The sequence below is a fragment of the Salmo trutta genome, chromosome 27 (assembly GCF_901001165.1).
Source record: "Salmo trutta chromosome 27, fSalTru1.1, whole genome shotgun sequence".
Lineage (NCBI taxonomy): Eukaryota > Metazoa > Chordata > Actinopteri > Salmoniformes > Salmonidae > Salmo > Salmo trutta.
Window position 1 is genome coordinate 18,091,002 of NC_042983.1, and position 12,368 is coordinate 18,103,369.

The following is a 12,368-nucleotide window of genomic DNA, read 5'->3' on the forward strand; positions in this document are numbered from 1 at the left end:
GCAGAAAAACACCCCCAAAGCATAATTTTTCCACCTCCATGTTTGACAGTGGGGATGGTGTTCTTGGGGTCATAGGCAGCATTCCTCCTCCTCCAAACACGGCGAGTTGAGTTGATGCCAAAGAGCTCCATTTTGGTCTCATCTGACCACAACACTTTCACCAGTTATCCTCTGAATCATTCAGATGTTCACTGGCAAACTTCAGACGGGCATGTATATGTGCTTTCTTGAGCAGGGGGACCTTGCGGGCGCTGCAGGATTTCAGTCCTTCACGGCGTAGTGTGTTACCAATTGTTTTCTTGGTGACTATGGTCCCAGCTGCTTTGAGATCATTGACAAGATCCTCCCGTGTAGTTCTGGGCTGATTCCTCACCGTTCTCATGATCATTGCAACTCCACGAGGTGAGATCTTGCATGGAGCCCCAGGCCGAGGGAGATTGACAGTTCTTTTGTGTTTCTTCCATTTGCGAATAATTGCACCAACTGTTGTCACCTTCTCACCAAGCTGCTTGGCGATGGTCTTGTAGCCCATTCCAGCCTTGTGTAGGTCTACAATCTTGTCCCTGACATTCTTGGAGAGCTCTTTGGTCTTGGCCATGGTGGAGAGTTTGGAATCTGATTGATTGCTTCTGTGGACAGGTGTCTTTTATACAGGTAACAAGCTGAGATTAGGAGCACTCCCTATAAGAGTGTGTGTATAAAAGACACCTGGGAGCCAGAAATCTTTCTGATTGAGTGGGGGTCAAATACTTATTTCCCTCATTAAAATGCAAATCAATTTATACAATTTTTAACATGCGTTTTTCTGGATTTTTTTGTTGTTATTCTGTCTCTCACTGTTCAAATAAACCTACCATTAAAATTATAGACTGATCATTTCTTTGTCAGTGGGCAAACGTACAAAATCAGCAGGGGATCAAGTACTTTTTTCCCTCACTGTACCTTGCACACTTACATAATACAAGCACATAAACTGTAATGCAGACACACGCTTACAGAGGGTAATATTTTGTTGTGCTGTAAAGCACAGTGTTTAAAGGGGAAGTTCAGCCAAAAATACTTCTTAGCCCTTTATAAGACTTGCCTGGCTGTTTGTCAGTAGCCCAGACAGTTTTTAGGTCCATTGCTTGAGTATTTAGATTTCTGTATTTTTATATAAAAATGACCTAACATGCATTACCTAACATGCATTAAAAACTCGTATTTATTGTTACATAAACAACGATTGGTGTCTCAGCATTGAATTACCAAATAAATGTTTTGTTCCATATAGTCTGTAATCCAGTAGATACTCTTCTTCGTGGTTCTAAAATGGATAATTACAGAGGGTGGGACAAAGCAGCATCTTACTATTGGTCTTCAAGAAAATAAATCAGAATGAAAGGAGGTAAACAAAGAGATGGTAGCTCGCTAGGCTAGCGGTTAGTAATCTCTAAAGTAAAGTAAGGAAAATAACATTAGTAGTAGAGTAGCTGAGTGATGTTGACCAAAATGAAGTGCATTATACCCGGGTGCAATAATGTTCCGGTCAGATAAAAATACACTACACATTTCCACTCTTTTCCTGACCGCAAGGGAGTTTTGTGTCAGGCATGGCTGCAGGCCATCTTACATCCTGCATATGGTGTAGATATGATGCCTGAAGTCATTCACCAGCTGCGGTTGACTGTGTCCAGTGATCACTTTGTGGTCACTGACTATAATGGGGACAGGTTGAAACAGGGTTCTGTCTTTCCACCGTGGATGGGAAAGCTCCAGCCATTCAAGGTATATTGTTAGCTAGCTACGTTTCTAACACCTGTAGCTAGTCAAAACAAAGAAATATATAACATGATTTGCTTGCCATTCCCTGAACTAGTTTGTGGGATTTTTAGCTTAGCTACTACTGTAACTGTAATGTTATACTGTCCTTACTAACGTGTTTGTTTATCTTTGGGATGCAATTCCCTTTATCATTATAACGTTACTGATAAGAAATAGTACATTATTTTCTACTAGGCATCACAGTTTTCTGTAGTGCTATTACTTGCCCTAGGTCCATGAATAGGGCACAGCCCTAGCCAGAGACATGTAGATACATATACGGCTCTGGCCCTAGCTGGTGCATGAGTTGTAATGACAACAAAACATTTACATTATTTCAATTAAAACATTTAGAATATAATTTAGAATACCCTGAATTGACATGCAATGACTGACTCTGTTTTATACCAGCCAACATTACCAATCAGTCTTTCTGTTTATACCTGCTTGGGGGGGAAGGGAAGAAGGAGAGGGGGGGTGGAACAGACAGGATAGGACAATGAACCATACTGTCTCGGATTTTATCTTTGTTCAATTTCTCACATCTTCGTTCTTTGACCCAATGTTCCTGCACTCCTGCCTCCTCCAATAATTTTTCAGGAGGATGCAAGGAAACACTAATTAGGACTAATTTCAATTTTTTGTTTTGTTATTCTGTTACACATCTTTCAAGAGATCCGAGAAGCCGTGTGGAGTATTCCAAACAGGCCAACCTCCCAACATCACCCAACAAAAACCAACCAAGTAGTAGCTGGTGGCAAAACTTTTCAGCCTAACTTTGGAACTACACTGAACAAAAATATAAATGCAACATGTAAAGTGCTGGTCACATGTTTCATGAGCTGAAATAAAAAATCCTATAATTTTTCCATACGTACAAAAAGTTGATTTCTTTCAAATTTTGTGCACAAAGTTGTTTACATCCCTGTTAGTGAGCGTTTCTCCTTTGCCAAGATAATCCATCCACCTGACAGGTGTGGCATATCAAGAAGCTCATTAAACAGCATGATCATTATACAGGTGCACCTTGTGCTGGGGACAATAAAAGGCCACTTTAAAATGTGCAGTTTTGTCACACAACACAATGCCACAGATGTCTCAAGTTTTGAGGGATCGTGCAATTGGCATGCTGATTGCAGTAATGTCCACCAGAGCTGTTACTAGAGAATATAATGTTAATTTCTCTACAATAAGCTGCCTCCAATGTCGTTTTACACAATTTGGCAGTACGTCCAACCGGCCTCACAACCGCAGACCACTGACGAGTATCCTGATTGATTGGGCCTGGCTGCCAAGTGGTTGGGCCTATGCCCTCCCAGGCCAACCCATGGCTGCACCCCTGCCCAGTCTTTGACTGTACTGTTTGAAACCTCTTGTTTCAAGGTCCACCATGGCCTCAGCTAACTCAAAGTTTATGCCTTACTCTGAAAGTATAGTGAAAAACGCCAAGGGACACAAGAAACTTAAATACATAGCTGTCTCTCCAGCTATGGGGTTTGTGATTTGACATTTATTTACATTTCTTATTGGTACATGTTCAGTGTTTTGTAAAAATAAAGTATCCATTAAACTTGATTTCGGGCCTGCGAGTAATAGTTTATTGTGATCATGATTCAATACTGTCACTTTGAGTTGCAAAGGGGTGGCAGGTAGCCTAGTGGTTAGAGTGTTGGGCCCGTAACCGAAAGGTTGCAAGATTGAATCCCCGAGCTGATAAGGTAAAAATATGTCGTTCTGCCACTGAACAAGGCAGTTAACCCACTGTTCCTAGGCCGTCACTGTAAAATAAGAATTTGTTCTTAACTGACTTGCCTAGTTAAATAAAGGTTAAAAAATAAACATTTGAATGATTCAAGAGTATGTCATGTAGTGATTTAATTTAGTTAGCAAATATGCCACCACCATCAGATTAAACACTGCTGCGTGCTACATGATATTGCAAATCCATTAGTTTCAATTTGTCGTGAATTTTCATTAAATCTCTTGACAAGTGGCATGACATAATAATGATTGTATTGTAGCATATAGTTCATTAGTGTTACTTTATTGTCCCCCTATGTCTCAACGTGAGGCAGTCTTGGATGTCTTCTGAATAACAAATGATGAAGTGATGAGTCACAGAGGAGAGGAGTGTGTCTGTCTGTCTGTCAGTGCTGGAGACTAGCAACAGTCAGGTCTGCCTGGCTGCAGAGGTTAGAGGGTGGGAGGGCATTTAGGGGAGGGATCTGTGGTGATGGATGATTGCTGAGAGAGAGGAGGACGAGGCATGAAATAGAATGAGGAGTAAGGACAGAGAAACTGGGCACCAATAGAACTACTCCAGACAGAGATGGAGAGACAGAGAGAGAAGAGTGTACAGTAGGAGAGAGAGGGAGATGAATCCTGTCTCAAATTTGCTGATGGTTGCTCCTCTCAGGTTGCACTGGCCCAACGTTTACATTAACATATACATTTAAACATTTACGTATGCATTTAATTGTACAGTATTTGGTAAGTCTTCTCCCGAAAGTCAACACTTAGAAGGTTAACATGTCAAAATTGCGAAGAAGAGACACTTTATTTGAGATTTGTGGGAAAATATAGAGTACAGTCTGCGTCTGCTTGTCAAGTTAGTGGAACTGAAGACTGGAAGGGTCGATAACACTAAAACAGCAAATGTGAAAATGCAAGGTCGGAGTCATGTTTCTCTTGGCAACCACATGTTCCACTCAAAATTGGATGCACTCGTGGTGTCTGCACAGTATGAGAGAATAGGAAGGTAAATTACTCTGAGTATACAAAACATAAGGAACATTTGCTCTTTCCATGACATAAACTGACCAGGTGAATCCAGGTGAAAGCTATGATCCCGTATTGATGTCACCATTTTAAATCCACTTCAATCAGTGTAAATGAAGGGGAGGAGACACGTTAAAGAAGGATTTTAAGCCTTGAGACAATTGAGACATGGTTTGTGTATGTGTGCCATTCAGAGAGTGAATGGGCAAGTCAAAAGATTGAGGTGTCTTTGACCGGGGTATGGTAGTAGGTACCATATGTTTTACATAACCCCATGGTTCTCAAAACGTGTACCCAGAGAGCTACCGTCCTATAGGTTTTCAATCCAACCCAAACCTGATCAAGCTAACCTGTTGGGGTGAAAACCTACAAGACGGTTGCTCTTTCGGAACATGTTCTTAAATCCCTGGCCTAACCAATGCTAAGTGACAGTGTGAATGGCATAGTAACTGTGTAATTGTTGTTTTATGTTTTATAATAACATAAAATTGTTTTAAAAAATGTTTTAACTACAATGTTATTTCTTGAAAATGTTATTCGTATAAGACGCTATGAGCGTTGGGGTCAGGGTAGTTAGATGTAATTGCTGTCACCACAGAGGCTGGGAGTACCCATCGTTGACCTCGACCTAGATGTTCAGCCCCTCAGAATCCACTCCAGGGTGATCCGATAAGAGACCAGTCTGTAATGTCTAGAGAGACAGAAAATAAATACATGATAATGTTATATAGGTTGGATATTTATGTTCATCTTAGAGAGTAATATAAATGTCCTGTGAGTAATATTAGCCAAAACACTTACGCTTCAGAGAGCTTCCCATTTGGACCGTCAGGTGTGACATGTTTTGGAGACACCGTCAGCTGTCTCCAAAACACCTGGACGCCATCTTCTGCTGCATCGTCAGTCTGATGTTCTACCCCCTCCATTATCGGAATAAGCTGGTCCCATTCTCGACAGCCGATACATTCACTGTCCGTTGGTAGAGGTAGGCATCTCCCGCAACCGCTCCACAAGTCACCGTGCGTTCTGGGAAGAGCCTGTGTTTCCTCGACATCTGCTCGGTCCTATCTCTCTATAGCTCTTTTTCTCTCGGTCAGCCCGCAAATAGAACAACTCAGCCTCGGTATACTCCATGTCACAAGGGTTGTCGAAAGGGGACCAAGACGCAGCGTGGATAGTGCTCATTTTCAATGCTTTTAATGAAAACGACCAATAACAGTCCCGTCAGGTACTAAGACTAAAACGGAAAACAACTACCCACAAACCCCAAAGGAAAACAGGCTGCCTAAGTATGGCTTCCAATCAGAGACAACGAAAGACACCTGCCTCTGATTGGAAACCATACCCGGCCAAAACCTGGAAAACAAAACATAGAAATAGAATACTAGAAAAACCCCACCTATAAACAGATAACCCAAAACCACCCAACACAACCACCTGTCACGCCCTGACCGCTCTACTATGGAAAATTACCTCTTACAAGGGTCAGGACGTGACACTCCATCTCAATCTGATATTGCACAACAGTACCATTCTGAAAATTAGGCAGGTCTCCAATTTCCTCTTTGTTCTCTGTCTGACATTCTTTACTCTAATTCCAAACACTGTAAAAATTATTGTTTACATCCTTCAACCACGTTCACCTCGGATTTCCCGACCTAGGTCCCGACTCGCGGCGCACATTAATCTACTTCCTGGATTTCAAAACGAAAATAACAAAATACACTGGTAAAAGGTATCCTACTGAAATAGTTAGCAGGACAATTATGCTAAGAAAGTCATTACAAGGACTATTGCAGTCACGGGAGGCCAGAGCGGAGTGTTTGGGAGGTATTTATGATACACTTTGATGTTGCATGGGGTTTCTATGGGGAAGGCGGGGGTAGAATCAGTTTATTATCTACATCTAAATACTCAAGCAATGGCCCTAAAAACTGTCTGGGGTAATGACAAACGACCGGGCAAGTGTTATAAAGGGTCCAGAAATGTTTTTGGGAATAACTTCCACTTTAAGGAGTCTTGTTGGGTAGATCAGGGCAGGATCAGTGACCCTGTTATGGCTGGATTGATTTAATCCGATTGGGCAGGCCGGGGAGATCGGGTTTGGAGGTTCTGGGGCCTCGACGGGGGGCATCAGGGCCTCACAGACAGTCCAACTTAACGGGCACAGCACCTGCCACTTTACTGCAGTTTCCTCCCTCTCTATATTCCTGCTAACTATTCACTGTCATTACCATTCTAAATTGCATGTAATTCAGAGACAAACAGGCAAGATTTGTAAAAATAAAGATGATTGTCTTGTTTTGGTTCTGTTAACCTCTCTCCTCTCTCTCTCGTGGGAAGTGTAGCTCATACATAAGGCTGATATTAGCTCCGGCTGCATTGTATTATACTATCCTTTAGAAAGACCCCCCTCCTCACACCTGCAACCAATTAGCCCTGTCTCTTGGTCACTGTATCTGTATAGTGTCATTGGGCCTGATTAAGCTGGCTTCCTGTGATGGCAGGCCAACACATCTGCAGTGTTAGTCGAGAGCATGGCAGATTAATACTCAGCAGCTAGAATCGGGAGCTTGTCAGGAACCAGATGAGCTAGTTGAATGGTAAGTGATGAGCTACAAGCCATTGGCCTTCTTAATTAAGTTGGACCGAAATGACTTGACGCGGCCATTTCCTCCTTGACCTCTTTGGCCCTGGACCCCATTTTTCTATAAACAAAATGTGTGACCCCACCATGTAAAACAAGTGATGTAATCAACGGCCAATGTCTACTTTTTTAATTGGGGCTATAAAAGTCTATTACAAATCAGCCTGACAGTACTTTCAGTGATGGGGTCATAATATTTTGTAGTTTAAACCGTTCAGAAGATAGAGCCACATTTGTAGGAAGAAAACAGAAACCGCTCTGTTAATTATGGCTCTATGAATCAAGCACGATTTATATTTTATTTCAGAGTTTCTCTCGCAACCCCATTTTCAAATCAGGGACCCCTAGTTTGGGAAACGCTGCCTTAACGACTGGGGAAAAGACGAAAATACTTTCTGTCGTGAAAGGAAAGGAAGCGCTCTTTCGCTGGTGGAAAACTGGAGATAGGGGTGAAGCTTAGAGACTGCTGCCTTCAGAAAGTATTCACACCCCTTGACTTTTTCCACATTTTGTTGTGTTACAAGGTGGAATTAAAATTGATTTAATTGTCATTTTTTGACGACGATCTACACAAAATGCTCTGTAACGTCAAAGTAGAAGAATGTTTATTTTTTTATGGAAAATAAAACACAAATATATTGATTAGATTAGTCAATACATTTAAAAAATATATATTTCACCTTTATTTAACCAGGTAGGCCAGTTGAGAACAAGCTCTCATTTACAACTGCGACCTGGCCAAGATAAAGCAAAGCAGTGCGACACAAACAACAACACAGAGTTACACATGGACAGTCAATAACATAATAGAAAAGTCTATATACAGTGTGTGCAAATGAGGTAAGATTAGGGAGGTAAGGCAATAAATAGGCCGTAGTAGCGAAGTAATTACAATTTAGCAATTAAACATTGGAGTGATAGATGTTCATAAAATTATTATTCAAGTTGAGATACTGGTGTGCATAGGAGCAAAAAAATAAAAAATAACAATATGGGGATGAGGTAGTTGGATGGGATATTTACAGATGGGCTATGTACAGGTGCAATGATCTGTAAGCTGCTCTGACAGCTGATGCTTAAAGTTAGTGAGGGAGAAATCAAATCAAATGTATTTATAAATCCCTTCTTACATCAGCTGAAATCTCAAAGTGCTGTACAGAAACCCAGCCTAAAACCCCAAACAGCAAGCAATGCAGGTGTAGAAGCACGGCGGCTAGGAAAAACTCCCTAGAAAGGCCAGAACCTAGGAAGAAACCTAGAGAGGAACCAGGCTATGAGGGGTGGCCAGTCCTCTTCTGGCTGTGCCGGGTGGAGATTATAACAGAACATGGCCAAGATGTTCAAATGTTCATAGATGACCAGCAGGGTCAAATAATAATAATCACAGTGGTTGTCGAGGGTGCAACAAGTCAGCAAATCAGGAGTAAATGTCAGTTGGCTTTTCATAGCCGATCATTCAGAGTATCTCTCCCGCTCCTGCTGTCTCTAGAGAGTTGAAAACAGCAGGTCTGGGACAGGTAGCACGTCCTGTGAACAGGTCAGGGTTCCATAGCCGCAGGCAGAACAGTTGAAACTGGAGCAGCAGCACGGCTAGGTGGACTGGGGACAGCAAGGAGTCATCAGGCCAGATAGTCCTGAGGCATGGTCCTAGATCATTTGAGTCTCCAGCTTCAGTGATTTTTGCAATTCGTTCCAGTCATTGGCAGCAGAGAACTGTAAGGAAAGGCGGCCAAACGAGGAATTGGCTTTGGGGGTGACCAGTGAAATATACCTGCTGGAGCGCGTGCTACAGGTGGGTGTTGCTATGGTGAGTAGTGAGCTGAGATAAGGCGGGGCTTTACCTAGCAAAGACTTATAGATGACCTGGAGCCAGTGGGTTTGGCGACGAATATGAAGTGAGGGCCAGCCAACGAGAGCATACAGATCGCAGTGGTGGGTAGTATATGGGGCTTTGGTGACAAAACGGATGGCACCATGATAGACTGCATCCAATTTGCTGAGTAGAGTGTTGGAGGCTATTTTGTAAATGACATCGCCAAAGTCAAGGATCGGTAGGATAGTCAGTTTTACGAGGGTATGTTTGGCAGCATGAGTGAAGGATGCTTTTTTGTGAAATAGGAAGCCGATTCTAGATTTCATTTTGGATTGGAGATGCTTAATGTAGGTCTGGAAGGAGAGTTTACAGTCTAACCAGACATTTAAGTATTTGTAGTTGTCCACATATTCTAAGTCAGAACCGTCCAGAGTAGTGATGCTGGACGGTTGGGCAGGTGCGGGCAGCGATCGGTTGAAGAGCATGCATTTAGTTTTACTTGCATTTAAGAGCAGTTGGAGGCCACGGAAGGAGAGTTGTATGGCATTGAAGCTCATCTGGAGGTTAGTTAACACAGTGTCCAAAGAAGGGCCAGAAGTATACAGAATGGTGTCGTCTACGTAGAGGTGGATCAGAGAATCACCAGCAGCAAGAGCAACATCATTGATGTATACAGGGAAAAGAGTCGGCCTGAAAATTGAACCCTGTGGCACCCCCATAGAAACTGCAAGAGGTCCGGACAACGGACCCTCCGATTTGACACACTGAACTTTGTCTGAGAAGTAGTTGGTGAACCAGGCGAGGCAGTCATTTGAGAAACCAAGGCTGTTGAGTCTGCCGATAAGAATGTGGTGATTGACAGAGTCGAAAGAATCACCTTTGGCAGTGATTACAGTAGTAAGTCTTTCTGGGTGAGTCTCCAAGAGCTTTCCACACATGGATTATATTGCTGGAAACAGTATTGCTGGATTGTTGGAGCTAGAAACAAGCATTTCGCTGCATCTGCGATAACATCTGCAAACGGTGTATGCGACCAATAAACTTTGATTTCATTTGATTTGAAGCAATCCTATAAAGCAGCAAACCTTGGCTACCCAGCCAACCTTGAAGGAGCACACAATAGTCCCAGACATGTTCTCTGAATTAGCAGGCATGTGTGGGAGGCTGTATAATCTACCTTCCAGATTAAGATGACATGGTCATTGTCTAGGTATGGGAATTGAATTATGGTGTGTGAGGTGGTGCAAATGAGATTACAGAGAGACGACCGAGCCAATGTGCGTTTTTTTATGTGTCCACGTTTTTTAAAAACTCTGTTAAATACTGTATATGCTTAATTAAGATTCAATGATATCTGTGGCTCAGTTGGTAGAGCATGGTGTTTGCAACACCAGGGTTGTGGGTTCAATTCCCACGGGGGACCAGTACGGAGAAAGAAATGTATGAAATGTATGCATTCACTACTGTAAGTCGCTCTGGATAAGAGCGTCTGCTAAATGACTAAAATGTAAATGTATATCTACAGAAAGAATGGACTTTGAAAAAATCTCTTGGTTATTGAACTACAGTAAGTGAAGTGGATTTACACCCAGTAACGGAATTGCGGTAGCAGAATTTCATCATGGTTCCCTGATCTGTACTACATATAAATGCATAATTATGGATATGATCTTCATGGTGATGTATCCTAAATAGGTACACAATGGTATAAATTTGCAATATCCTCCTTTGCATAATTGGGTATCATTCTACACACTGACTATTATTTTAATGAGCTCTGCCCACGAACAAGACTAAAATTTGGTTGGTCCAGACAGAACCAAATCGGAACCAATCAGAGACGTACAGTGTCTTCTGAAAGTCCCACCCCTTGACTTGTTTAATTTAGATTTTGTGGCACTGTCCTACACACAATACCCCATAATATCAAAGTGGTATTGTGTTTTTAGAATTGTTTACTAATGAAATAAAATGAAAAGATGAAATGTCTTGAGTCAATAAATATTGAACCCCTTTGTTATGGAAAGTGTAAATCAGTTCAATAGTAAGAATGTGCTTAACAAGTCACATTGTAAGTTGCTTGGATTCACTCTGTATGCAATAATAGTGTTTAACATATTTTTGAATGACTACCTCATCTCTGTACCCCATACATACAGTTATCTGTAAGGTCCATCAGTCAAGCAGTGAATTTCAAACACAGATAAAACCACAAAGACCAGGGAGGTTTTCCAATACCTCACAAAGAAGGGCACCTATTGGAAAATGGGGGGGAGGCATTTTGAATATCCCTTTGAGCATGGTGAAGTGATTAATTACACTTTGGATGGTGTATCAATACACCCAGTCACTACAAAGAAACAGGCGTCCTTCCTAAACCACTATGAGACCAATGGTGACTTTAAAACAGTTACAGAGACAGAGTTTAATAGCTGTGATAGGACAAAACTGAGGATGAATCAACAACATTGTAGTTACTCCACAATACTAACCTAAATGACAGAGTGAAAAGAAGGAAGCCTGTACAGAATAAAAATATTCCAAAACGTGCATTCTGTTTGCAATAAGCTACTAATTTGTAAGTCGCTCTGGATAAGAGCGTCTGCTAAATGACTTAAATGTAAATGTAAAGCAAAAATTATGTTGGTGAAGAAATTAACTTTGTCTTGAATACAAAGTGTTATGTTTGGGGCAAATCCAACACGACACATCCCTGAGTACCACTCTTCATATTTTTAAGCATGGTGGTGGCTGCATCACGTTATGGGCATTCTGGTCATCGGCAAGGACTGGGAGTTTTTTTAAGGAAAAGAAAAGGAATAGAGCTAAGCACATGTCAAATCCTAGAGGAAAACCTGGTTCAGTCTGCTTTCCAACAGACACTGAAAGATAAATGTACTTTTCAGCAGGACAATAACCTAAAACACAAGTCCCAATATACACTGGAGTTGCTTACCAAGATGACATTGCATGTTCCTGAGTGGTCTAGTAACAGTTTTGACTTAAATCGGCTTGAAAATCTATGTCATTACTTGAAAATGGATGTCTAGCAATGATCAACAACCAACTTGACATATCAACAATAATTTTAAAAAGAACAATGTGTAAATATTGTACAATCCAGGTGTGAAAAGCTCTTATAGACTTACCCAGAAAGACTCACACCTAAAAAAAAAGATTACAAAAAATAAATACAAGACAGCTGTTATCGCTTTCAAAGGTGTTTCTAGCATGTATTGACTCAGGGTTGTGAATACTTATGTAAATGAGATATTTATGTTTTTCAAATGTACTCTACTTTACTATACTGAATTATACTGTACTGAA

At 41.4% G+C, this 12,368-nt stretch overlaps 1 protein-coding gene across 1 annotated transcript in view; it reads left to right on the forward strand.

Moving 5' to 3' along the window:
- Nucleotides 1-12,368, forward strand: part of LOC115164498 (tetratricopeptide repeat protein 28) — a 342,021-nt gene that overhangs the window by 158,669 nt on the left and 170,984 nt on the right. The gene's annotated exons all lie outside the window — the stretch shown is intronic.